The sequence below is a fragment of the Capra hircus genome, chromosome 21 (assembly GCF_001704415.2).
Source record: "Capra hircus breed San Clemente chromosome 21, ASM170441v1, whole genome shotgun sequence".
NCBI lineage: Eukaryota > Metazoa > Chordata > Mammalia > Artiodactyla > Bovidae > Capra > Capra hircus.
Window position 1 is genome coordinate 63,358,729 of NC_030828.1, and position 27,692 is coordinate 63,386,420.

The window sequence follows — 27,692 nt, forward strand, 5'->3', positions numbered from 1 at the left end:
ACATAGTAGGTGCTCAATAAATATTTCTTGACCGAATGAATGAATGTAATAATCATAATGGACATTTGTATGAATCTTTATAGAGCACATTGCCCAGCCCCTGTCTTGCTCGATCGTGATGAGAGGTGATGGTGGTTATGGTCCCTCTTGGAAGACCAGGAAATGAAGACAGAGAGAGCGACAAATAGGAATCTCCTCACTTTCATAGCAAATCGAACCCTCTCTGCTTATCAGATTCCTTTTCATCCTTCAAGACTGAGGTTACATGTCACCTCCTCCAGGAAACCATCCCAATCTTCCCCACAGTTCATCTTTTTCCTCTCCTATCTCCCAGAGCCCTTCACCAGGCTGCTATTATTTTTCATTAACTCTCAGAAGATACTGGGATTAGCCATGTACATGCCTGTCTCCTCCTAATGACAGCGTCTTTTACTCCTCACAGCTCAGTGCGATTTCCAACACACAGTAGGTGCCCAATCAGTGTGTATCGACTGAAATATGTCCTCAGTAATTTACCTGTGACTGACATATCAGAGCTGAAAAGACTTTAAAAGATCCTCCATCATTCCCTCATTTAATATTCTTGCCTGTATTATACAGAGAACCAGCAGCAACCGTGTCTCCTGAGTCCTAACTCATAGCTCTCTCCAACCACCAGACTCCAACTAATGCCCAGACTTAACCTCTAGGGCCAATTTCAGTGCATCAGCAATGCTTACCCTTGGCTGAAATAGAAAGTGTGCCGTGATCAGTTAGTAATGTCTGCCACTGATACAGGTTGGAAGTGTGGTAGAAGGTTGATTGATTGATAGTTTCCTCAACCCCAGTGGAATTCACAGGTGACCCCTCCTGTTGTCAGATTTCCCCTATCCAGCCCTTCTCTCCTATTTTGCCTCTGTTTGTCTCTCCAATTAGTTTGGGGTGCTTCTTGAGGGCAAAGGCTATGTCTGATTAATTTCTGCTCTCCCACTGCCTGCATGTAATACAAGGTCCTCTGTGAGTGTGGGGAGAAAAATAATTAAATTAAACTTGCCCAACAATCATGAGTCCATAAGGTAAGTGGGTGGACATGCAAATGGACAGTGGAGTCTCAGATAACACTCCCCCAAATGTCCTGCCTGCATCAGCCACGCTGAGATGGGAACAGGAGAGGACCTGGTGCCCCAGGACTTCTGGATTCAGGCTTCTCACCAGCATCCAGGAATGCTTGCCTGAGCTCCCGTTTTAGGGGTGTGGAAAACACACACTCATCTCTCCAGCTGCGGGTTGGCACATTAGCAGAATATCCGCAAAATATAGGTTTGGGGAAATCATCCTATAAAATGGAATGAACCATTTTCCAAAATAGAAAATTGCCCAATCATTAAAGCGCTTTTTTTTTAACCATTCACATATCCGTGGCCTTTATTCCCAACAGCCCTGTTCCTGCTGTGTTATGGAGGGAGGAAAATGTGGATTTATTTGCATTTTATAATATCCCATTCTCTGTGTGAGGCTCACATGCCAAATGCGTGAAGAGACATAAATATTGCAGTTCAGTTGTAAAAGCACGGAGATTTGGAATTCTGAACCTCCTGATTTCAATTGTTTACAAATTCTTTCTCTGTCCTGTGATTTGTTCAAGGTACTTAATAAGCAGACAGGTCTATAAAAAGACAGAAGGCACATTGTTTTTCATTAAAGATGACCCTGGGATCTCAATCTTTCAAAAATAGATTCTGCTTTTGCCTTCCCTGGAAGAATGGAAACCTTTAGGTTTTTAGAAGCAAGGAAGGGAAAAATGACGTGCATAAATTATAAACAAACAACCTCAAACAGAATGAAGTATTTTTTAATTAAGTCTAAGTTTTAGTTCCAGAAGGTGCCTCTTGCAGCTTCATTCCTGTGAATATCTAAGAACCACAGAGAGCATGGCATCCCACCCTGGGACACAGACATTGTGTTAGTGGAATGAGATGCTTATAAGGATGAAGCTGGATACAGCCGGGTGCCCAGAACCAGGCACTGGTTTCACATCTTCTTGTGATTAGCCTTATTTCATTGGGGGACATCTGTTTCTATGTTCCCTGTCAGTGTCCTAGATCAAGCATTCAGTCCTTATTCCAAGTCGTGTATGAAGCATCTACTTAGGACAAAGCCCTAGGCAGGAATCTGAAGACCCAGAAATGGATGAGATCAATTCTTGCCCTCCCAACACCTACAGCCAAGAACAGTGCCCCTCAAATCCACTGAGTATAACGCCCACCAGCAAGGGGCCCACCAGCAGGTTGGAGTTGCCTATGGGAGCTAGTGGGAAGTGTCATATGGTGATTTGAAACAAGAAACACATAACAGGTCTTTCTCCCTGCTTCTGGCATCGAGGTCCTAAAACCCTCAGTATTTCCTGAGCGATAAAGGTGTCCTGATACTCATAACAAACCTTTTCAACTTCACCTGAGTTTATGGGAAAGAGGTAACTTTTGGAAAGCACCTAAGGGTGGTTGCCAGGGGAACCAGTACTGTGATTGGAGGGCTGGGATTTTCAGTTCCGCCTGCCTGACCCCAAGGAGGGCTGGAGGTGGGTTAACAGCTGGAGATTCATTCGGGGAGGGGCAGCCTTGTAGAGGGCGCGGAAGTCCCACATCTCTTCCTGCATCCCTTGCCCTGTACGTCTCTTCCATCGCATGGTTCCTGAGTTATAGCTCTTTCTAATGAACTGGTGATCTAGTAAGTAAAACGTTTCACTAGCTCTGTTTTCCGCTGTAACAAATCCATTGAGCTGGTAGTGAAGCGGCTGCAGGGGGGCGGGTAGAGGAGGGCTTGGTGGCAGGGTGGGCTGGGGGGAGTTCACCAAAACTGCCAAGAATCACCAGTCAGAAGCACAGGTGACCACCTAGACTTGTGATTGCTGTCTGAAGTGGAGGTGGGGGGCGGTCTTGCTGGACGGAGCCTTTAACCTGTAAGATCTAACTCTGTCTCTGAGTGGGTAGCACCAGAACTGTGGGACACCCAGCTAGTGTCAGGAGAATTGCTTGCTGGGGAGAAAAAAATCCACACATGGTGAGTGGTGATCAGAATCTCCCAGGGTGTAGAGGCCCAGGTGACATAGTCCAAGGAGTCATTCTCTTTCTCAGAAGCCTTCAAAGATCTCTTTGTACACTTGATTGTGAGTTTTTTCTAATTCATAGATTCAGTGATTACCATGTGGCAGACACCCGCTGGATCTCCGTGGATGCTAGCTTATTTGATCACTTAGTCACATCAGGGGTGCGTGCATGCATGCCAAGTCGCTTCAGCCGTGTCTGACTCTTTGCGACCCTATGAACCATAACCCACTAGGCTCCTCTGTCCTTGGGATTCTCCAGTCAAGAATATTGGAATGGGTTGCCATGCCCTTCTCCAGGGGATCTTCCCAATCCAGGGATCAAACCCTCATCTCTTTCATCTCCTGCATTGGCAGGTGGGTTCTTTACCACTTGCACCACCTGGGAAGCCCAGTCAGATCAAGAGCTTGTTGTTGTTCAGTTGCTCAGTCGTGTCTGACTCTTTGCCACCCCATGGACTGCAGCCTGCCAGGCTTCCCTGTCCTTCAGCATTTTGCGGAGCTTGCTCAAACTCGTGTCCACTGAGTCAGTGATGCCATCAAACCATCTCACTCTCTGCCGCCCCCTTTCCTCCTACCTTCAATCTTTCCTAGCATCAGGGTTTTTCCAATGAGTTGGTTCTTTGTATCACGTGGCCAAACTATTAGAGCTTCAGCATCAGTCCTTCCAACAAATATTCAGGGTTGATTTCCCTTAGGGTTGACTGGTTGGATCTCCTGCTGAGACTCAAAGACAAGAGTAAATTCTCCAGATGAGGTGGCAGATCGGGATCCATCCCGATCTAGTTACAAACTAGAATGCTGTCTCCCCAGAACCACATTCTGCCTTCAGAAATGAATCCCGGGTATCTTTAAATGCCTAGCCGACTCCAGACTTCAGATGAATAACTTGATGGCAGAGTGTGCATTGGAGAGGATGCCAGCGCCAGGTGAGTGACCCAACTAGTTCACCTTACAACAGAGGAAATGTGGCCAGGGAGGGAGTCCATCTTCCCAAAGGCACACAGCAGCAGGCCAAGCCTGGAATCTGGGTGTCCCCACGCAGCGCTCTGTGCACAGCTCCAGGCCACCTGCACATCTCCTGTCCCTCCTGCATCCTCCAGTGACATGCGGGTGCAAATCAAAAACCATCTCAATGGAGTCACTGTAAATATTTTCCATTTGGCTTGCAGGTTAGCAAGATTCCTTTTCTGCCTTGCCGTTTTAGGCAATTTACGCTTCCATTCTCAAAACAGATTTCTATCCTAATAAAGGCTTTTATTACTATTATCCACCTGTCATTACAAGGCATTAGACAATTATAGAGCACAGACTGACTCTCCCACCACGTACCTGCCCCTCCACTCTTGGCAGGGGGAGGCACACACCTAAACAGAACATTTCATTAAAAAAATAGAGATGAATCTTCCATTTTTTTAAGCACTGCCAAGACTGTTACCTTCGCTTTTGAAAACTTTGTTGTGAAAAGTCACTGGCGTGAGCGCGAGGGGAATAAAAAAGGAGTGTGGGCTAGAAAACCGTCTCCAGCCCCGTTTTGATTGCCAGACGATTGACAAAATAATTTGTACCCGTCGATGCTCATGAAGGGAATTTTTACAATGGATTTGCCAAGCAGATTTTTAATTTTAATCAGTAATGAAAAAATGACAACCCGGATCACAACAAGACATCAGTCGCCGAGCAGGTTTTGCAGTCTCTGTCAGGCAGCCTCCATCAGGGACCCGCACCTCCGTGAACATCAATCACGGGTTTCAAACTCCTGTACATCTTCGGGATTTAATTAGACATTTAAGTTCTTTACCCGCAATTTGCAAAACTGTCACTTACCAAAACTGCAAGTGGCTAAAAAATGTTCTATGTGAGTCCCAGGAGTTTGTTTATTAACAAGCTGGAAATTAACCTTCGGACACCCACTAGGCACCCTCATTCGGCTCTTCGACACACAGCTATAGATATTTTCAAAAAGCAATACATTAAAAGTTGATGAATGTGGTAAAAAGCAGCACCCAACTCTGCCATGGGAAGACAGGGAGAGGAGGAATCGATATGATGGAATGGGACTTATTTTGAGACTTTCTTGGGCATGATGACTGGCCATGGTATAGAATTGATGAAAGGGCTTTAGAAGCAGGTTTATGTTCTGGCTCCATTCCATAGCTGCTGTGTGACCTTGAGCCATCACTTGGCCTCTCTGAGCATTTGTTGCCTATACACCTGGAAATAGATAAGCAAAAACATGGATAAATAAATAACCACCCCTCGTTAATGAATTGCAACAATTTATATAGAATTGCTGCAGAGTGCCTTGTCGTTTAGTCCCTCAGTTGGGTCCGATTCCTTGTGACCTCACGGACTGTATCCCACCAGGTTCCTCTGTCCATAGCATTTCTCAGTCAAGAATGCTGAAGTGGGTTGCCATGCCCTCCTCCAGGGGCTCTTCCTGATCCAGGGATCAAACCCATGTCTGCTGCGTTGGCAGGCAGGTTCTTTACCACTGAGCCACCAGGGCGGCCCTGTGAACGGGAAAGAAACAAACTTTCACGGGGCTGGGAAGCCCCTGTAGAGTGCCTAAATAGAGGTTAATTCCACCTTGCTTGACAGGTACTTTAAGCTTGTGCAGAGGATTAGGGAATGTCCCACCCATGTGAACAAGGATATAGACAGACACTCACGGTTCATGAATACAAAAGACAGATCGGTGCTGTAGCCTCTGCCCCGGCAGGAAGAAGGGCCCCTCACACCAGCCCGGCACAGTGACCTCTGGTCGCAGGATCACTGACCAGCAGGTGTGACTTGCAAGACATACAGTATATTTACCGTCTGGGGCTTTCACGTTCCCCTTCAAAAGCCCCTAAAGCTGTGTTTGCTTTGAAATCTTTGGGACTTGGAGGTTTTCATTCTGTTTGGTTTTCTGGTCTAAATGTTGCAGAAATACGTCTTCTTGGTATAATTTTTCATTGACAAGAAGGTGACTTGGAAGACGAGGCTCCCAAGGCTTGCTGCGCCTCTTAGCTGGGTTGTACCACTCGGGAAATAAGCAGGGCCTTCTCCTTTAAGAGAACCTTGGCTTAGCCGGGCGCATTATTGAAATGAACATAAAAGGTGGATTGTGAAAAACCTATTACTCACAGATAAGAAATGCACCCCAGGCAAAGCTGAGGAGGGTAAACTTCTTTTCTAGCTGAAGTTTCTTTCAAGTAATGGTCCCTCCCTGCCCCTGAGAATGGTGGGATGGGGAATTACGGCGCCTGCAAAGGGCCCTTCTCACCTTGCCCAACTGTCCACAGTAAGACAGGCCCCAGTGTTAAATCAGTTCACTAGCCAAAATGGCAACATGGATTTTGCAGTTTCACCCCTGCTGAAATTACCTGTCCTCACCTGGCTGAATCCCCACCGCCTTCCTGCGGGAGACGGACCAGGCGCTGTCTCATTACCTACTAGCCATCCTTCCATTCCCGTCTTCCAGGTGATCACAAGGCCCTTTCCCCTCCCCTCCCTCCTGTCCAGTCTGTGCTGCAGACTCAAAGAACCCAAATCTCAGGACAAAAGAGCTGGCAGACTTGGCAAGACCAGGCTGGGGCTCTCAACCCTATTCGGGTGCCAAACTCTGCTGTGGGCCTTGGCTTCCGCAGCTTCTCCTCTGGTTTATGCAGCCGTGACTGTGGATGAAAAAACGTAAATCTAGGGAAAAAAAAAAAAGAAGTTTGAGAATCAGCAGACCTAGGCTTCAATCAACTCTGCCATGAGCTTCTGCCTCTCTGAGTGTGTATATATGTATACACCGGCTTTTGTGCATCCATAGAGCCTGGCCCATCGTGGGCTCTTGACAAACACTGATTGACTAAAAGAAAAAATGTGGTCCTCTTTTCTGCCACCAACACATGCAGCATCCTCCGGGTAACACCTACTCCATTTTACAGGGAACCTGGGACCTGGCTTCCCACCCTGATGCTGAACAGGATCTGGGCATCGCTCCTTCCAGATGCCTCCTTCCCACCAGAGCCACAGCCTGTGGCCAGGAGCACAGCAGAGGTGTAGAGCAGCTGGTCCCATCTCAGTGAAGGCAGGCGCAGGGTCCACACCCACAAAGGCGCCCCTGGGCAGCACCACCCTGGGTGACCTCCCTGGTGCTGTGGGAACAGTGGCTGGGCAGAGTGATGCCAGCCCTCCGTGGGCCGGGGCGGGCCGGGGCGGCAGGTTCATGCACTTCAGATGTGTGTGTGTGAGCGCCCTTCATAATAGGGCTTTGTCCCAGCCCCAGTGAGCCAGCGTCTGCAGAGCTCTGGGAGGCCAAAGGCGTCAGCCCACGTACACAATGCCACCTTTCAGCTCTGGGAGGTTCGGTCCAGAGCCCAGAAATGCAAGGGCATCCAGGGAGGAGCAAGGCAGGTCCTAGGAGGCCACCTGCCAACGCCTATCCCTGGGGCTGGAGGAGCACCAGGAAGTCAACACTTCCCCCCTGGCCATTTGCAAAGAGGAACGTGATGTGGACCATGAGGAAGAGGGAGGAAATCTCTATCTATTGGGTGCTTGCTGTATACCAAGCACTGTGCCAGGCACTTGAGATTCTTTGTCTCACCTCTGGGAGGGTACATTATCATACCCATTATACAGTTGGGTAGACTGAGGTTCTGAGTAGTAAAGTGACCTGCCCACAATCCCCAAGAACCCAGGTGTCTCTTTCTCCAAGGCCTGTGCTCTTTCCCCTCTTCCTCGTAGAATCTCCCTTCCCAAACACCCACCTACCTCTCTCAGCTCTGCTGGAATAGACCCAGCTGGGTGGAATGGCATTAGGATCCCTGAGCAACCCCCAGCCCATCCCCCACGGCTTCAACCTCACTCAGCTTCTTGCTCCACCTGGGTCATTCTGAGCACAGAGATCTTGCTACAAAACGTTCTTTCACTGGCCACCCACCAGCTGCCCTGCAATACCCTCTCTTCTCCCAGGATGGGCAGGAAAGTCATCAGAACCTGGCCTGTCCCCAAGGCTCTGTTGCTCACCCTTCACCAGCTGGGCTGTGGCTCCAGGGGCAAACACTCGGTGCTTTCCCCAGACCAGCTGAGGACCGGCTGGACTCCCCACCAGGGAGAACTGTGTTCACCGCCCCCTCCTCTCCCATGGGCCACGTCTCAGCATCCAGAGATGGTGAGAGGGGTGAGAAGACCTGCCCAAGGCCATTGAGGCTGTAATCAGGGACAGCAACGTGAACTCTGAAACACTGGTCCAGTGTTCAAGCTCGCCATCCGCACCAGGCATTTCTCCATCTCCATGTGCGCTTGGCAGGGCATCCAGAATGAGATTTGTTTTTGTAAAAGCCTGGTGACTAGAACTAGAGAGTCTTTGCCAACAGAAGGCAGCAGAAGGCATGTGAGGAGACCAGCAGTGGGAGGGTGGGGAGGTGACTTGAGTGTTAGAAGCAGAAAGACCTGGGCTCAAGCGACAGCTCCATCACTTCCAAGCTGTGTGAACTAGGGTGAATTCCTTAACCTCTCTGAGCTTCTGTTTCATCATCTGTATTTGGGGCAAAGCATCTTCGTCATCAGCCTACCTCATAAGTATGTTATGTGCTCTTGGCACAAGACATGCTCGAAGAAGGTTTTCTGTAAATGTTACTATTGACCATCTCTATCATCATCCTCATGCTTTAAAGGCTGAGCTGTGTTTCTTGTTGTCTGGGGAACCTAGACAACTGGGTCCCCTTTCCTCTATCTAGAGAATGAAAATAAGACTCTACCATGGAAGGATGCAACAAGATAACATACATTAATGTTTTGTGTGACACCCGAAGAGAATCACACCATCTGCTCTCTGATCAGTTCAGTTCAGTTGACTCTTTGCCACCCCATGGACTGCCACAGGCCAGGCTTCCCTGTCCATCACCAATTCCCAGAGTTTACCCAAACTCATGTCCACTGAGTCAGTGACACCATCCAACCATCTCATCCTCTGTCGTCCCCTTCTCCTCCCGCCTTCAATCTTTCCCAGCATCAGGGTCTTTTCAAATGAGTCAGCTCTTCACATCAGGTGGCCAAAGTGTTGGAGTTTCAGCTTCAGCATCAGTCCTTCCAATTCAGGACTGACTCTCTAATAGGTGTGAGCTGTATTCCCACCCCCAGGGCATCAGTGGTGTGGGGATCTGACTCACACCAGGAGTTGATGGTGCTCGTCTCTTCCCAGCTCAGTGCCCAGCAGCATCCTTTAGGAGCTTAGAACTGGCTAGAAGTATTTACAGCATGGAAATTGGCAAAAGCTCCAAATCAGGAATTTTTTCCCCAGAAAGTCAATTGTTGCACATTAACAGTGCACAGAGCCTTCATTTCGTTTCTTCCCACAACCTCAAGATCCATGTAGCAACAGCAAGGACCAAGGACCTTCCAGCTGGGTATCCAGGAGGCTTGAACCACAGCTGCCATACCAGCCTCGGGTCGAGGGGCCCCATCTAACAGCTGAGTAAACGTGGATCCAGACCCCACTCCTCAGCACAGGCATGAGTCCTCCCGCAGAGTGACACCAAGTCATTAATACGACCAGACCACCAGGAGGTGCCAGGCAAGGGGACGCAGACCGCCACAGGCTGCATCACAGCAACTGAAGTGGCAAAGTCAGAGCCATGCCCACATCCAGAGGACACTCTGCCTGGAAAGCAGCCAAATCCCGATGCCACGGAGTGCAGCCATGGGGACCGTTCATCTTCAAGGTGATCTTTGGGAACCATCTGTGTGTCCAAACTGGAAATACAGACGCTGAGCCAGCCCTGTGCTCGTTCCATCCACACGGCTAGCTGCACGTCAGGGAGTGCCTACAAGGGGAGGAAGATCCACCAAATCAAGGCACCGCTCGGGCTCTGCAGGACTCTCGGCTCCTCCTGGCCTCAACCCGCCCCTGCCCGCCCCTGCCCCCACCCCAGGCTCACCCAGGGCAGGGGTGAGGGGGTGCTCTGTTCTCAGGGCCCCCTCAGTTTCCTCTCCATGCTCCCCGCGCCTGGCTCTCGCCTCCCCTCCCTCCTCCCCTTCTGCTTCTTTTCATCCGTCTCCTCTCTTCCCTGTTCTCCTCCATCCCGAGTAGTGGATATTTATGGACACCTGACTGTAGGATAGGCCCGAGGTGGTCAGTCCATTAGAACGCCTCCTTCTCCCAGCACCCCAGGAAGGAGATGCTGCCACGCCCTCACTCTGCAGCCTGGAAACCAAGCCTCAGAGGGGCTAAATGACATGGCCAAGCTCACTCGGCTGTGCACCCTTGATGGACTCAATGACAGAGTAACTGCAGATTCCGAGGAAAGAACTACCCAAGGAATATTCATCAAGAGAGAGACTGAGACTAAAGGTACAAGTGAAAGCCCAAATTTGATCTTGCGCCTGCCCAGGGTAAACTTTACTCTGATAGGCTATGGTGACTTTCAGACTCCAGCCCAAGTCCTTGCCTGGCATTCAAAGCCCAGGTGTTGGCTTTTGCCCACCAGCAGCATCTTCTCCCCAACAGCCCAGTGGCAGGAGGTGCTGTCCAGCATTGTGGGCAGCCTCCTCGGCCAGCCATCCTTCTGAGCTCAGCACGTGGTCAGCCAGAGGGCAGCCCTCTGTCCACTCACCTGGCACTCCAGAGACCCTTGCTCCACTCCACGCTCTCACCTACATATAGTCTCCTGCGAAGGCCTCGGGTCCTCCTAAGCAGAGTCAGTGACTGCTCCCCTGCTTCCAAGTTACCGTGGTCCAAGTCCTTTGTGATGGTCCATGGATGCTGCCTTCCCACGCATGCTCTGGGCCCCAGTGTCCGGGGCTGGATTTCGTCCTCCCAAAATTCATATGCTGGAGTCCTCATCCCCAGTGCCTGAGGACATAAGCAGGAGTGGAGAGAATGTCTTCACAGAGGTTAAGTTGGGGCCATCAGGGTGGGCCCTGATCCCATATGACTGGTGATCTCCGAAGAAGGGGAAATTGGGCCCAAGAGAGACAGACGTGTGGACAGGAAGATAGCCATCGACAGGCCAAGGATGAAGCCCTGGCTAGACTCCCCCTCACGGCCTTCAGAAGGAGCCCACCCCGAGGGCGCCTTCATCTTGGACTTCCAGGACCGTGAGACAGTCTGTTTCTGTTGTTTGACATGCCCACTTGGTGGTACTTTGTCACAGAAGCCCCAGGAAACTAACCCACCTGGGAGCCAGAATTCCATGTCCACCTCCATGTCTATGGTCCCTGAGGAGCAGACGCTGGTGAGGAACTCAAGCGTGATGGACAGGGGAGCCTAGTGCTTTAGGGTCGAAACCTTAACAGATCTTTGCACCAGGTTAATCTGGTAATTGGGGCTTTTTTCCTCTGCTGGCTAGCAATTTTCAAATAACACACCCTGGCGAAGAGAAGTGGGGGGGAAGCAGGGGCCTTCACTGAGGCTAACCCAAGAGCACTTATTGAACAGCTGCTGTGTACCTAGGACAGGCTTTCATGGGCCCCTAAAGCTCTGCAGCAGACCCATGATGAGTTATTGCAATGGAAGACTGCTTCCAACACGTGCTCACACACACACACACACACACACATGTGCTCACACACATGTACACATGCGCTCACACAATGCACATACAAGCAAACATGTGCACACATGTACATACTCACCTACATGGATACTTGCTCGCACATGGACACATGTGCTCACCTACATGGACACACGCACGCACACACACACACATTAACAGGCAGAATTTTCTCTTTCAAGCTCTTCCTCTCCCAAATTTCTCTTCACCTTTTGACTTATGCTAGCAGAAGATACCACCTAACATAGGTTCAAACTATATTTAGTGCATTTGGTTATTTTAGGCTAGAAATGCCAACAGGGTTTCACAACATTCCACACAGTACGTCACGACCCTTTGTTTTTTTCAACTCAACAATGTCAAGAGTTTCCAAACTGCTGTCAAAAAAAAAAAAAAAAGTTGTTTATTCTGAGGCGATGTAAGAGTTTACATAGCCATTTACCAATTCGAGCTCATTCACCAGTTCAAGGAACACCGACGAGCCCTACTATGTGTGGGGCTCACGGAGCAAAAGAGCCGAGAGCAGGGACCGTGTCTCCACGAAGACCCTTGAGGCCCAGGGCGTGCGCGGCCCACGCGGGCACCTAGGGGAGGCAGCTGGACAGACGGCCCTGTCCTGCACCCGCCCAGGCCCTGCCCCCAAGGCCAGCGCAGCCTTGGGTGCTGGGCGGTGGGGCAGCAGGAGATCGGCCGAGCCCCAGGACGTGCCTTGGCTGCCCAGTGGGGCCAAAGCCATGAGAGCAAGCCTCGGGTAAGAGCATCCGGGTCAGGTGACCAGGGAAGGCGACTAAGGCCAAGGCCAGATGGAGATTGCAACCCAGGAGATCTCCAAGCCCCTCTCACCTCCAATTCATCACGTGCACATCTGTCTGTCTGCCCGCTGCGGGCTGTTTTAGAGCTCAGCCTGCCTCCCTGCCCTAGCCTGGCGCCTGCCCCAGGGGAGTGCCCCACACACCCAGCCTACAGCCCATGTCACAGCACATCTGCAGGGTGGGGTCTGATTCCCTCGGAGCCTCCAAGGGCTCTGCCTTTCCTAGCTCAGAAACCCTGCCGGCCCAGCACAGCGCCCACCCCACTGTGTGCTGACCATCCCTCCCCCTGGGACCCAGACCCAAGCTGGAGTCATGAAAAGCGATGGTGGCTGAGCAGCAGATGGGTGCAAGCACGTGCTGGGCGCCCTCAGTACCCTAGGAGACGTGCGGTGATCAACCCCCACACACCCTGCGTGTGCCTCTGTGAGCATGTGCCCACACCCGCAGTTCTGTCTGGCTCTGGTCTAACTCTGCATTGCTCATGGACCCGAGGATGACGATGACGACAGTGATGACACATGGCCTGAGACAGTGCACTTCCCACACGCAGGCACGTGCCAACCACCAGACTTATTCTCTCCTGGAGTCCTTGCCAACCACCCTGGAAGGAAGCACTCTTGTGCCCATTTGACGGATGAGTATACTGAGGCACAGCCAGGAAGCCATGCAGCTCACAGTTGGCCACGCCAGCTTTCCCCGGACTCTGACCTGCTCTGGCAACCATTCCTAGGACTTTCTCCTTGTGCATGGGGGTGCTGGGAGGTGGCCAGCTCTGCCCAGAGAGAGCCCTATGAGAGCCACCCCCATCCACAGGCTCATCATCCCCACCTCATAGGGGAGCTGGGCCTCCCAGAGCCTGGGAAGGTGGCCAGTGTCAGAAGGTGGTAGGAGGAGGGTCCTCACCATGGGCAGAGCCAGGTGAGGGTGCTTGGAGGCCAAGGGCCCTCGTCAGGAAGTCGGAATCATGTTGGGGAAAAGCCAATTGGATGCAGAGCCTGGGACTTGCTGGGAGGACAAAGGGCAAAGACAGCTTCCATCTGACCTCCCGGTCAGCTAAGGACCTCCACTGTTTGAGTCTGAGGATGAAAACTAAGTGTCTCCCACTCATACCCAAGGGCTTCTCAGGTGGCACAGTAGGTAAAGAATCCACCTGCCAATTCAGGAGACACAAGAGAAGTGAGTTCAATCCCTGGGTCAGGAAGATCCCCTGGAGGAGGAAATGGCAACCCACTCTAGTATTCTTGCCTGGACAATCCCATGGACAGAGGAGCCTGGTGGGCTACAGTCCATGGGGTCACAAAGAGTCAGACACGACTGAGCGTGCGTGCACACACACACACGAGCGCGCGCACCCAAAGGTGAAGCAGCCTCCTGTACCCTGACCTCACTGAGGGAGAGCACACCTTGGAGCCTGGCTCGAGCCCAGCGCCAGCCATCTGTGAGCTGTGTATCAATGGAATATCAAGGAACCTCTCTGAGTCTCAAATGCTTCCCTTGAAGAATGGAGACAGAAGCTTCTCAAAACTTTGTAATTTCACAGTGCCTGGCACTTAGTAGGAAAAACCAATCCTCTTTTCTCTGGCAAGAAGCTAGAGCCTTCAACCAATTCTCCTCCTCCCATCCCAGCCCTTTGCATGTTCACTGGGCTAGCACGTGCATGCTAAGTCACTTCCGTCGTGCCCAACTCTTTGTCATACAGTGGGCTATAGCCCACCAGGCTTCTCTGTCCATTGGATTCTCCAGGAGAGAATACTGGAGTGGGTTGCCATGCCCTCCAGGGGATTGTCCCAACCCAGGGACTGAACCTATGTCTACTTCAGCTCCTGCATTGCAGGCAGATTCTTTACCACTGAGCCACCAGGAAAGCCCTCACTTGGCCAGGCCCCTACCTAATCCAGCTGAACTGAGTCCATGGGGAGGAGGCAGCCACCACGGGAGCCTTCACCATGGTTTCCCAGGATCCCCAGGGACCCCACTCTCTCTGACCCTGAGCTTGCCCTTGACCTCTTTGAGGAGGTGGAGGAAGCATAGGGCTATACCCATGCCTCATTTGGAGCCCTTACCTGCCTCACCCTATAGACCCATCATGCAACTCTGCAAACACACTGCTGTTCCCATTCTACAGATGAGCAAAATTGAGGCTCAGATGTTGGACTCCCTCAGCTCACTCAATTGGATCCAAATCCAAATCAGCTGAACCCCAACACCTAGCCACACACCCCAGCACCACATGGGGCCCAACCTCACAGCAAGTTCATCACACACACCCCAGTTCTGGAAATGAGAACCGCTCCTCGGCTGGAAACAGGAAAGAGCGACCCGCACCGTGCCAATCATCGGGAGGAACATATGCATTTCAAGGATGGAACAGTTGCATGCTCTTTTCTACCCAAACTTAATATTTTGCATGTTCCTCTCTCAAACACCACCAGCTTTCCCGACGCCATGTTGCATAAGCCCCAGAGATATTTTCTCTCTTCTGTTGTACCCCACACAGCGGCTGTCTTCTGAGAAAAGAAATCGACCAAGGGACAGAATCTTGTAAATATTCCAGCCATTCACTTATCCAGCATAATTACCCTGCAAAGAGCAACATTTGGGCCTCCATTCACTAGCAGATCACTAACTGCGTTATGCAATCAGACGGCACGTGCGGCTAGCAGGTTTGCAACGTGCCCGAGCTCACCGGGCCATCACAGGCTTCCAGGAGTCCCCGTGGACCCAAATGGACATGGTCCAGTGACGCCTGCCTGAGGGAGGGCCACTGGGAGAAGTGAAGGTGAGCTCCTGACATGGGCACTTCACCCCCTTCCCTCCACCCCATCTTTCTGCACCGGGACCTGGTGACAGTCTGCTCAGGCTTCTGGAAATAACAAAACAGTCAGGGTGAGCTAACACACAGACATCGATTTCTCATGGTTCTGGGGGAAGGCAAGCCCAAGATCAAGGTCGATTTGGTTCCTGCTGAGATTCCCTTCCTGTAGACAGCCGCCTTCTCCCCATGACCTTACAAGGCAGGAGAGAGGGTGCCAGACCTATGGAATTAAGGCCCCACCCTTGTGACCTCACTTGATCTTTATCGCCCTCTCATCAGCACTGTGTCCAAATACAGTCACCCTGGGAGTTAGGGCTTCAGCATATGAATCTGGGGGTCTTTGGGACCCAGACCTTTAGTCCATAACATCCAGGGTCAGCATTTCTCCTCTAAGTTATCACAACAGCCCCCTACCTGGCCTCCACCCACCGGCCAGTGAGATCTTCCTAAAACCCAGATCCAACCAGGTCCCTTCTCTGATTCTGTATCGCCCGTCACGTTCAGAGGATAGTCCCCCCAACACAGGTTTTTCACGGTCTACAATCCCCACACATTCGACCAGCCTCTGGTTTTGACAAAGTGCCCACACACACACTCACCCTTCTGTGTGTGCACACATATACGCAGGCACACTTACACAAGCACATGCCATCTCCTCTACCTGGGCTGCTTGTCTCTGTTCCCGCACTCCCATCTGGTGAGTGAACAGCTACTGACCCTTCCAGTCCAAGATCAAGAATCTCATCTTCAGGGGCTGCTCGTACCTTCCCTCCATCTCCAGGCTGGGTCCCATATGATGATGTATCAGCGTTACATCAAAGCTGCCTTCTTTACAAAGAAGATGACTCTATGTTCCAAAGAGTAACCATTACTATTATTTTTAATTTTGCTAACCTAATGGACAAAATATAAGGCACATTTTATTTTGCATGCTCTGTCTTGTGAGGTTGGCTGTTTTTCTACGTACTTGCCAATGGTATACCATCCTGTTAGGATGACCCATTTAAATTGTTTACTAAAGAAGTTCTGCTAGTTTTCTCGTTAATTTTCAGGAGCTCTTTACACAAACTAGGGATCCAAAGATATTCACTTCCACATCATTTACGATGACAAAAATATAGATGATCAAGGAGAGAGTCCTTTAAACATTGATAGGGCAACACTTCAATAGAATACTGGACAGCTTCAAAAATGATTACTCTACACAGGACTTCACTGGTAGTCCAGTGGTTAAGAATCCACCTTCCAATGTAGAGTATGTGAGTTTGATCCCTGGTCAGGGAATGACAATCCTGCAACCCACTAAGCCCTTGAAGCCTGAACCATAATGAAGAGCGAGGGTTCTTCAAAAATTTTCTTAAATGATGACATTGCAGACTTTGTACCCTGGACAAGTGCTCATCGTATGATGAGAGGCCAAGGGGGCTGCATACAAAATTGCTTTAATATCCTGAGTACAACTTTGCAAAATGTATTGTGCTGGATCCTACAGCTAAAAGGGTGAGCTAGACAACCCAGGACACAAATACATGAACAGCCTGCTTTAATGCCGTATGCAAATATTTTGGAACAGAGACACATAGAAGATCCTGGAAGCTCGAAGTAGAGGTCTAAGGAAGGAAGACTTCCTGTCTGAGCCGAATCCTGAAGGAATGAATTATCACTAATGTAGCCCGTGTCTGCCAGACCTGGAGCCCCAGTCACCTGATGTTTAAGTGTCACTAACTAGTCCTCCTCTTGGGGACTGAGTCTACCCCTTACCCCCTGTAAATGGAGAACTGAAGCAGCTCTATGTGCACGACCCCACATTCCTCCAGCAACCCTCCAAAGTGGACATTTTCGCGGCTCATTTTACAGCAGGAGGAAGCGAAGGTCAAAGAGGTTAGATCTCTTGAGCTGGGTCATAGCAACTTCAAACCCACAGCGGAAAATCACCAGGTCATGCCCTCAGCCCGCTGTGTGCACATTTCGGAAACTTCCGACACCAGAACCCCATGGAATGACTGTTAAAGACTCCAGGACCCTCCCCACAGGACTGAGTCAGAATCTCTGGAGGTTTGGTCAGAGTATCTGGATTTTTTTAAACAGGCCTCCTTGATAACATGTTCAGACACTGAGGTTTGGGAACCACTGAGTGACATGCCACTGGCTGAGTTATTCCAGGAAGAGCTGTAGCCATGCCTGCCTGATTTGAAGGACTCCGTTCCCATGGCCTAACCCTCCACATCTGTGGTCATCACTGCTGATGCTTTGCCTGCATTTCAGGACAAGATGCACTCGAGGCATCCGTAAGAGGCAGCACATGCCTTCAGCCCACTCCTCTCCCAAGAGTGCTTTCCCTTCCTGTTCCTATTGGGCTCACTGTTTGGAGCTACCTTGCAACCAGCCTTCCTTTCTCTCTCTCTCTTTCTCTCTCTCTAACACCAGCAGTAGGGAGGCATCTTCTATACCAAATGATTTATGTCCATCATCGCTAAAAAAAAAAAAAAAATCCACTTAGCCCCATCAAGCCTGGCACATGATGGGGAAGCCCACATCTCACACGCTCACACCAGCAACAGAAGCCGCACCCTGGAAGGCGGCCGAGGAGGAAGGCTTGACACCATTCAATGTCACTGGCTGGATCCTGGACTTGAGTCATGAGCCAAGGCTGAGGGAACAACCCAGAGTCACATAAACCTGGGCTCAGGTCCCGTCTGCCTTCTCCAAGCCCTATGACCTTGACCACCTCCTTCAGCTCTGTGGGTCTCAGTTGCCTTGCCCCCAGTCAAGAGCTGCTCTCAGCCACCTTGATGAGTGTCCAACAGAGGAGGATGAGTGACATGGAGTTGAGTGGCTTCTGAAGTTCAGTCTTGATGGCAAAGCAGCTTCCTCCAGGCTTGCAGGACACTCACTCTTGGAACCCAGTCAGTCACCGTGCCATGCAGGAGCCCGAGGGCCACAGGAAGGCCACGTGTGGATATTCTGGCCCACAGCCCCTCTGAGATCCCAGCGAACAGCCCACTGCACCCACCAGATGCACAAGGGTGACTTCAAATGTGTCCAGGGAAGCCTGCAGGTAAGCATACCCCCCTGAGCGATGAAGACCGAGAACCGCCCAGCTGAGCCCAGTCACCCCCAGAAGCAGGAGCAGTAACAGTACTAAATGAGTGTTGCTTTATTCCACCGTGTAGGCGGGTCTGCTTCACAGGCACAGACAAGCAGAACCTTACTTTATGAAGGAGTAATGAGCTCAGAGTCGTGAAGAGACATATCCACAGGAGAAGTCGAGTCTCCACACCACACATCTGACTCTCCACTACTTCCCAGGAGCAGGTGGAAGAAGGCGGAGGCCGTGACTTTGCACCTTCCTCATCCCATTGCCTGTGTTCCATTCAGCTTATTAAACCTCAGGTGCTTCTTTGACTCAAAGAAATAAAGGAGGGATGTTTGCTAACATCGTTTCTGCATAGTTAGATACATACAGTCTAATCATGTTCTGTAATGACTACTCATAGGAAAATGATGTGTTCTTCACAAAGAACCTCCCCCCTTTTCTCTCTCTCCCAAATCCACCCAAACCGCAAGAACTATGAAAAGTACAGCCTCCGAGCTGATATTCAATCTGTCAGATTTGCACTTCTTCAATTTCAGCAAAATCGCAATAACCGAAAGATAAGGCTGAGTGTGGCAAAGTTCATCATTGAAAAGGGCAGCCTCTCCAGTCCTTCTGTTCATGGTAATGGCTGAGCCATGTGGCTTAGGTGGAGGAAACAAAACCTGGAGGCAGGAGGCAGTTCAATGCCCCCATCAGCGGGGATGCCAGGAGTCAGAGTCCACCAGAGCCAGTGCGACCGCCCAGGCAGAGGCTGAACAAATTCCTTCCCACACACTTTCTGGTTCCTTCTCAAACTTCTCCAAGGCAACAGATTTTCAATTTCTTTTAAGATTTCTTTTTGCTCAGAGAAAGAAAGAAGATGGCATAGACTGCATTATGAAATGCCGGGTACCATGCTGCCCACACACATCAAAGCTCTGTAACCACCCTGGGACATGGGTATTACTATGTGTGGCAGGGGCAGGGGCTGTGGAGTCGAGACAGAATCAGGTTCAGATCCTCTTTCTGACTCTTGGGAGTTGTGCAGACTTGATGCTAGATAAGGGAATGGCTTGTTTGTTTTGTTTTGTTTGTTCATTTTTGGTCACACTGCGTAGCACTTGAAACTTCCTTGACCAGGGATTGAACTTGTGTCCCCCTGCATTGGAAGTGCAGTCTTAATACTAGAGTGGGTTGCTATTTCCTGTTCCAGGGGACCTTTCCAACCCAGGGATCGAACCTGTGTCTCCTATGTCTCCTGCATTAACAGATGGGTTCCTTACCCTCTGAGCTATAAGGGAAACCCATAATTACTGAACCACCTGGGAAGTCCTAAACGAGTGCTTGTTGAATGAAAAAAAATAAAAAGCTTGCCCTCATTCTCTCCGCCAGCCTCATCTCTCTCACCACCACATGTCCAGGCCCATATATAAATGCATCCAATTTAATCTTACTTACAGGTTGCGCTGACAGGTCCCAAGGTGGAGCCAAGGCAGGTGACTGCTTCTAAGCCAGGGACCCTTATGCACCATTGTCCATAAGCCTGATCTGTCTTCCCCAGACTGGGGGAAACCTGCAGAAGAGGGTCTGACTCCCGGGCACAGGTATCAGCATCCAGGAGACCACGGGGTGCAGGACATGGAGTAGGTGGAGGAGGTGTCAGAGCAACCTTAATCAGACACCTGGAAGAGCTGGGTGTGGCAAGCAGTCGTAGAAGCTTCCAGTAGATGAGCAGCAGCAGCCAAGGCTTCCCAGGTGGCTCAGTGGGTAAAGAATCTACCCGCAATGCAGGAGACACGGAAGATGCAGGTTCATTCCCTGGGTCTGGAAGATCCCCTGGAGGAGGGCATGGCGACCCACTCCAGTATTCTTGCCTGGAGATTCCCATGGACAGGGGAGCCTGGTGGGCTACAGTCCATGAGATCGAAAAGAGTCGGACATGACTGAAGTGACTGAGCATGTCAGCAGCAGCAGCCAGGATGCTGGGTACTTCTGTCGTCCCAGCCAGCTCTTGCAGAGAACCAGAGAGCCTGTTGGCCACAGACTGGCTCTCACCAAGACCCCCTGATATTTATGAGCCAGGCTGCACACTCTCAAGTACCCATCGTTCCCTTATAATGACACTGTGTGTGTACGTGCTCAGTCATGTCCAACTCTGTGACTCCATGCACTGTAGATATCCAGGTTCCTCTGTCCATGGGATTCCCCAGGCAAGAATACTGAACTAGATCGCCATTTTCTTGTGCAGGAATCAAACCCACATCTCCTGAATCTCCTGCCTTGGCAGGTGGACTCTTTACCACTGAGCCACCCATGAAGCCCTCTAATGACATTACTAACTTCTAAGTTAGTAACGACACATTATAACTTGCACACTCCATCCGCACCTTAATTCAAACAAAGTTGCATCACAGTGCTTATAAATCAGGGCTCTCAAGCTCCATCTCATTTATAGGAGCATGGTTATTACCAGGGGCCATTGGCCTAGAGGGCTGAAGCTCACCTCAAAGGAGATTTTATCCAGGAGCTTCCTGATGTAAACACTGCAAAGGGACTCGGTAAGTATCTGTGGGTGGAGAAGGAAACAGCAACCCACTCCAGTATTCTCTCCTGGAAAATCCCATGGACAGATGAGCCTGGCGGGCTACAGCCCATGGGAAAGCAAGAGTCGGACGTGACTTAGTGACAAAACCACCACCACAGAGTATCTGTTCAAAGAATGAATGAATTAGCTCTATCATATATTTTATATCATTTAATAAGAATGTTGCTCATTACTATCTCTGAGCTTCAGTTTCCTAGCCTATAAAAAAAAGCATATTACCTACCTAGGAGTGTTACAAGATTGTTGCTGTTGTCATTCAATTGCTAAGTCATATCTGACTCTTTGAGACCCCATGGACTGCAGCATGTGGCCTCCCTGTCCCTCCCAGAGTCTGCCCAAGTTCATGTCCATCAAGTCGGTGATGCCATCCAACCACCTCATCCTCTGCCGCCCTCTTCTCCTTTGGCCTTCAATCTTTCCCAGCATCAGGGTCTTTTCCAGGCAGTCAGCTGTTCACCTCAGGTGGCCAAAGTTTTGGAGCTTCAGCTTCAGCATCAGTTGTTCCAATGAATATTCAGAGCTGATTTCATTGACTGGATTGACTGGTTTGTTTACCTCACAGTTGAAGGGATTCTCACGAGTCTTCTCCAGCACCACTGTTCAAAAGTATCAATTCTTCTGCACTCAGCCTTCAGGAGGTCATATATGTACAAGGTCTATGCATCTTCAACAGTCAATATATGTTCAACTAAGATCAGCAAATATTTAATCATCATCATCATTGTTATTGGTGATCATTTGTTTAGCAACTGCTAGAGGCTTCATATGCTTTCTAATTCTCATAGCAATACTTCAAGGTTGGGAGTAGGCTCAGCTTTATTATGCAGTATTTATGAGAGCTGAGGAAGTAAAGAGATTAGCACAGAATAATAGAATAATTTCCACTCTGGGAGTATGGAACACTGAGTCCTCCATGGCACCCTCTCATGTCAAAAAAAACAACTATCCTGAAAAATGTTCACTTTTGACATAAGCTGCTAGCTGGTGGGGCATCTGGAAGCCTCCAGTTACTCCCCAGAATGTGAGCTAGACCCACAATGGGACAAGGTAGCAGCGCACAGAAAGTGGGAGTTCACTTGCCCTGAGAGTGAGCATCAACGATCATACTGCTTTTGGAATCCTAACACTAAGGCCGAGAGCAAGACAGAGGTGAACCTGGGAATCTTGGAGATCTGAGATGCTTAAAGGTGACATCCGTGTCTCCAAGTCTTTGGTAATCCAGGCTCATAGCAGGAGGAAAACATCCTCAATCTAGGCTCACAAGTGTCCCAGGGATTAGGACTAAGCAATGACCTCATGATGAAAGGTCACAGAAACAGAAGGAAGGAGGTATCCGCGAGTGGCTCAGTGGTAAGGAATCTGCCTGCCAGTGTGTGAGACACAAGGGACATGGGTTTGCTCTCTGGATCATGAGGATCCCCTGCCGAAGGGGATGATAACCCACTCCAGTATTCCGGCCTCAAGAGTCCCATGGACAGAGGGGTCTGGCAGGCTACACAGTCCATGGGGTCACAAGTTCAGACATGACTTAACAACTGAGCATGCACACACGGAGCCTATCCATGAGTGGTTGTGAGAACAAACTCGAAACACCCAAAGATGGCACAGCTTGATACGCAAATATAACAACAGTGGCTGAAGTATACAGAGAAAGGTTAGAATCATGAAGGTGAACAATCAACAAAAGATGATCAGCAATGACCAAACGGGTTTGAAAACTAATTGGAACTTCCAAAAATAAAAATGTTAATTAATTTGGAAAAAAAAAAAAAAAGAAACCTCAATGGGTGGTTAATTATGCACAGCTAAAAATAAAATGTGTGAAACCAAGAGTCTGATTGAATGACCAAAGAGCTGTACCAAGAGCGAAAGAACTAGAAAATGCGAAGGAAAATATAACAGTGATGAAGAGGAGAATGAGCATCTCTAACATAAGCCCAGGCAGAATCCCAGAGGACCATGCAGAGATATTAAATCAGAGATCAGATTTGAAGAGATAATAGCCAAGCGCTTTCTAGAACAGATGGGAGATGTAAATCCAAGATTCAGGAATCACCATGTATTCCAAGCAAAATTAAATGTCTTAAATCCTCTCTGACATCCTATAGTGAATCTCCAAAATACCAAAAATAAAAATAATATTTTAAAAGCAGCCACGAATAGATGAGGTGATCTTCAAAGGAATGATAATAATGCTGAGACAAAACTTTATAATGCCAAAAATGCAGCCCAAAGTCACAGAATAGAGCTTTTCACAAGTGGAAATGCATTTATTGCTAACCTAGAATTGTGTACTTCACAAGACCATGTACCCAGAAACAGTAAACATGAAACAAAGTTATATTCAGATATATTCAGTTGGTGGTAAACCAGAAGAACTTCCCTAAGGAAGGAAAGAAAATGATTTTTTTTCAAAAGACTGAGATGCAAGAAAAAATAGTGAACTAAGAAGCCAGTGAACATGTATGAAAACTTACAAACCCATGTTGTCTAAAATTACAATGGTCTTACTTATAAATTTAAATAAAACAACAGATGTGAAAGCGAAAGTCACTCATTCATGTCCGACTCTTTGCAACCACATGGACTATACAGAACATAGAATTCTCCAGGCCAGAATACAGGAGTGGATAGCCGTTCCCTTCCCCAGGGGATCTTCCCACACCAGGTATCAAATCCAGGTCTCCAACATTGCAGGCAGATTCCTTACCAGCTGAGCCACCAGGGAAGCCCAAAATAACAGAAGGAAGATATTAAACAACAATATCATATATCTTCAGAGAATGGTGATCTGATTCTGGATATTCCAAGGTGCTTTTATTCCACAAAGGAGTTTAAACACATTTTTTAATTTAGTACGTTGTCAAGTTAAATATGCATGGTAAAGTGACCAGGGAAATCAGAAAAACAATAGGAAAAAAAATAAATCTGAAAGCAATAGAGAGTAAAAATTAAATAAAGAAAAAGAGCAAATGGAAAAAATTTTTAAAGATGATCAAAAAGCAAGAAAGAAGAGAATCATAGAAAAAGTGGAAAAAGGGAAATCACAACTAAGACAACTAAGAAATAATAAAAATAAATCAATAATCTAAATAAACATAAGGGGTTCATGATCTGAGCCACAGTCAGCTCCCAGTCTTGTTTTTGTTGACTGTATAAGCTTCTCCATCTTTGGCTGCAAAGAATATAATCAATCTGATTTCGGTATTGACCATCTGGTGATGTCCATGTGTAGAGTCTTCTCTTGTGTTGTTGGAAGAGGGTGTTTGCTATGACCAGTGCATTTTCTTGGCAAAACTCTATTAGTCTTTGCCCTGCTTCATTCCTCATTCCAAGGCCAAATTTGCCTGTTACTCCAGGTGTTTCTTGACTTCCTACTTTTGCATTCCAGTCCCCTAGAATGAAAAAGACATCTTTTTGGGATGTTAGTTCTAAAAGTTCTTGTAGGTCTTCATAAAACCATTCCACTTCAGTTTCTTCAGCGTTACTGGTTGGGACATAGACTGTGATATTGAATGGTTTGCCTTGGAAACGAACAGAGATCATTCTGTCGTTTTTGAGATTGCATCCAAGTACTGCATTTCAGACTCTTTTGTGGACCATGATGGCTACTCCATTTCTTATGAGGGATTCCTGCCCACAGTAGTAGATGTAATGGTCATCTGAGTTAAATTCACCCATTCCAGTTCATTTTAGTTCGCTGATTCCTAGAATGTCGACGTTCACCCTTGCCATCTCTTGTTTGACCACTTCCAATTTGCCTTGATTCATGGACCTGACATTCCAGGTTCCTATGCAATATTGCTCTTTACAGCGTCGGATCTTGCTTCTATCACCAGTCACATCCACATCTGGGTATTGTTTTTGCTTTGGCTCCATCCCTTCATTCTTTCTGGAGTTATTTCTCCACTGATCTCCAGTAGCATATTGGGCACCTAATGACCTGGGGAGTTCCTCTTTTGGTATCCTATCATTTTGCCTTTTCCTACTGTTCATGGGGTTTGGATGCTAGACCATTCAGGTATAACCTAAATCAAATCCCTTATGATTATACAGTGGAAGTGAGAAATAGATTTAAGGGTCTAGATCTGATAGATAGAGTACCTGATGAACTATAGAATGAGGTTCATGACATTGTACAGGAGACAGGGACCAAGACCATCCCCATGGAAAAGAAATGCAAAGAAGCAAAATGGCTGTCTGGGGAGGCCTTACAAATAGCTGTGAAAAGAAGAGAGGCAAAAAGCAAAGGAGAAAAGGAAAGATATAAGCATCTGAATGCAGAGTTCCAAAGAACAGCAAGAAGAGATAAGAAAGCCTTCTTCAGCAATCAGTGCAAAGAAATAGAGGAAAAGAACAGAATGGGAAAGACTAGAGATCTCTTCAAGAAAATTAGAGATATCAAGGGAACATTTCATGCAAAGATGGGCTCGATAAAGGACAGAAATGGTCTGGACCTAACAGAAGCAGAAGATGTTAAGAAGAGGTGGCAAGAATACACAGAAGAACTGTACAAAAAAGATCTTCATGACCCAGAAAATCATGATGATGTGATCACTGATCTAGAGCCAGACATCTTGGAATGTGAAGTCAAGTGGGCCATAGAAAACATCACTACAAACAAAGCTAGTAGAGGTGATGGAATTCTATTTGAGCTGTTTCAAATCCTGAAAGATGACGCTGTGAAAGTGCTGCATTCAATATGCCAGCAAGTTTGGAAAACTCAGCAGTGGCCACAGGACTGGAAAAGGTCAGTTTTCATTCCAATCCCAAAGAAAAGCAATGCCAAAGAATGCACAAACTACTGTACAATTGCACTCATCTCACATGCTAGTAAAGTAATGCTCAAAATTCTCCAAGCCAGACTTCAGCAATATGTGAACAGTGAACTCCCTGATGTTCAAGCTGGTTTTAGAAAAGGCAGAGGAACCAGAGATCAAATTGCCAACATCTGCTGGATCATGGAAAAAGCAAGAGAGTTCCAGAAAAACATCTATTTCTGCTTTATTGACTATGCCAAAGCCTTTGACTGTGTGGATCACAATAAACTGTGGAAAATTCTGAAGGAGATGGGAATACCAGACCACCTAACCTGCCTCTTCAGAAATCTGTATGCAGGTCAGGAAGCAACAGTTAGAACTGGACATGGAACAACAGACTGGTTCTAAATAGGAAAAGGAGTACGTCAAGGCTGTATATTCTCACCCTGCTTATTTAACTTATATGCAGAGTACATCATGAGAAATGCTGGGCTGGAAGAAGCACAAGCTGGAATCCAGATTGCCGGGAGAAATATCAATAACCTCAGATATGCAGATGACACCACCCTTTTGGCAGAAAGTGAAGAGGAGCTAAAAAGCCTCTTGATGAAAGTGAAAGAGGAGAGTGAAAAAGCTAGCCTAAAGCTCAACATTCAGAAAACGAAGATCATGGCATCTGGTCCCATCACTTCATGGGAAATAGATGGGGAAACAGTAGAAACAGTGTCAGACTTTTATTTTGGGGGGCTCCAAAATCACTGCAGATGGTGACTGCAGCCATGAAATTGAAAGACGCTTACTCCTTGGAAGAAAAGTTATGACCAACCTAGACAGCATATTCAAAAGCAGAGACATTACTTTGCCAACTAAGGTCCGTCTAGTCAAGGCTATGGTTTTTCCAGTAGTCATGTATGGATGTGAGAGTTGGACTGTGAAGAAGGCTGAGTGCTGAAGAATTGATGCGTTTGAACTGTGGTGTTGGAGAAGATTCTTGAGGGTCCCTTGGACTGCAAGGAGATCCAACCAGTCCATTCTGAAAGAGATCAACCCTGGGATTTCTTTGGAAGGAATGATGCTAAAGCTGAAGCTCCAGTACTTTGGACACCTCATGCGAAGAGTTGACTCATTTGGAAAGACTCTGATGCTGGGAGAGATTGGGGGCAGGAGGAGAAGGGGACGACCCAGGATGAGATGGCTGGATGGCATCATGGACTGGATGGATGTGAGTCTGAGTGAACTCCGGGAGATGATGATGGACAGGGAGGCCTGGTGTGCTGCGATTCATGGGGTCACAAAGAGTCGGACACGACTGAGCGACTGAACTGAACTGAACTGAAACAAACGTAAGTGGGCTAAACTAACCAATTCAAAATAAGATTGTCCAAAAGACCTTTCAAAACACAATATACAGGTATAACCACCACATAGTTTGAGAAGTAAAGTATTATCAGCAAAATTCACTCTCTCCTCCCAGAAGAATAGAAAATGACTGATTCATTATTTATCATACCATCCATTCCCATTTATTTTAACACAACTGTATATATCACAGGGCTCCAAAATCACTGCAGATGGTGACTGCAGCCATAAAATTAAAGGACTCTTGCTTCTTGGAAGAAAAGCTATGACCAACCTAGACAGCATATTAAAAAAAGAGACATTAGCTTGCCAATAAAGGTCCATCTAGTCAAAGCTATGATTTTTCCAGTAGTCATGTATAGATGTGAGAATTGGAAATTGGACTATAAAGAAAGCTCAGCACTGAAGAATTGGTGCTTTTGAACTGTGGTGTCAGAGAAGATGCTTGAGAGTCCCTTGGACTGCAAGGAGATCCAACCAGTCCATCCTAAAGGGGATCAGTCCTGAATAGTCATTGGAAGAACTGATGTTGAAGCTGAAACTCCAATATTTTGGCCACCTGATGTGAAGAGCTGACTCATTTGAAAAGACCCTGATGTTTGGAAGGATTGAGGGCAGGAGGAGAAGGGGACGACAGAGGATGAGATGATTGGAT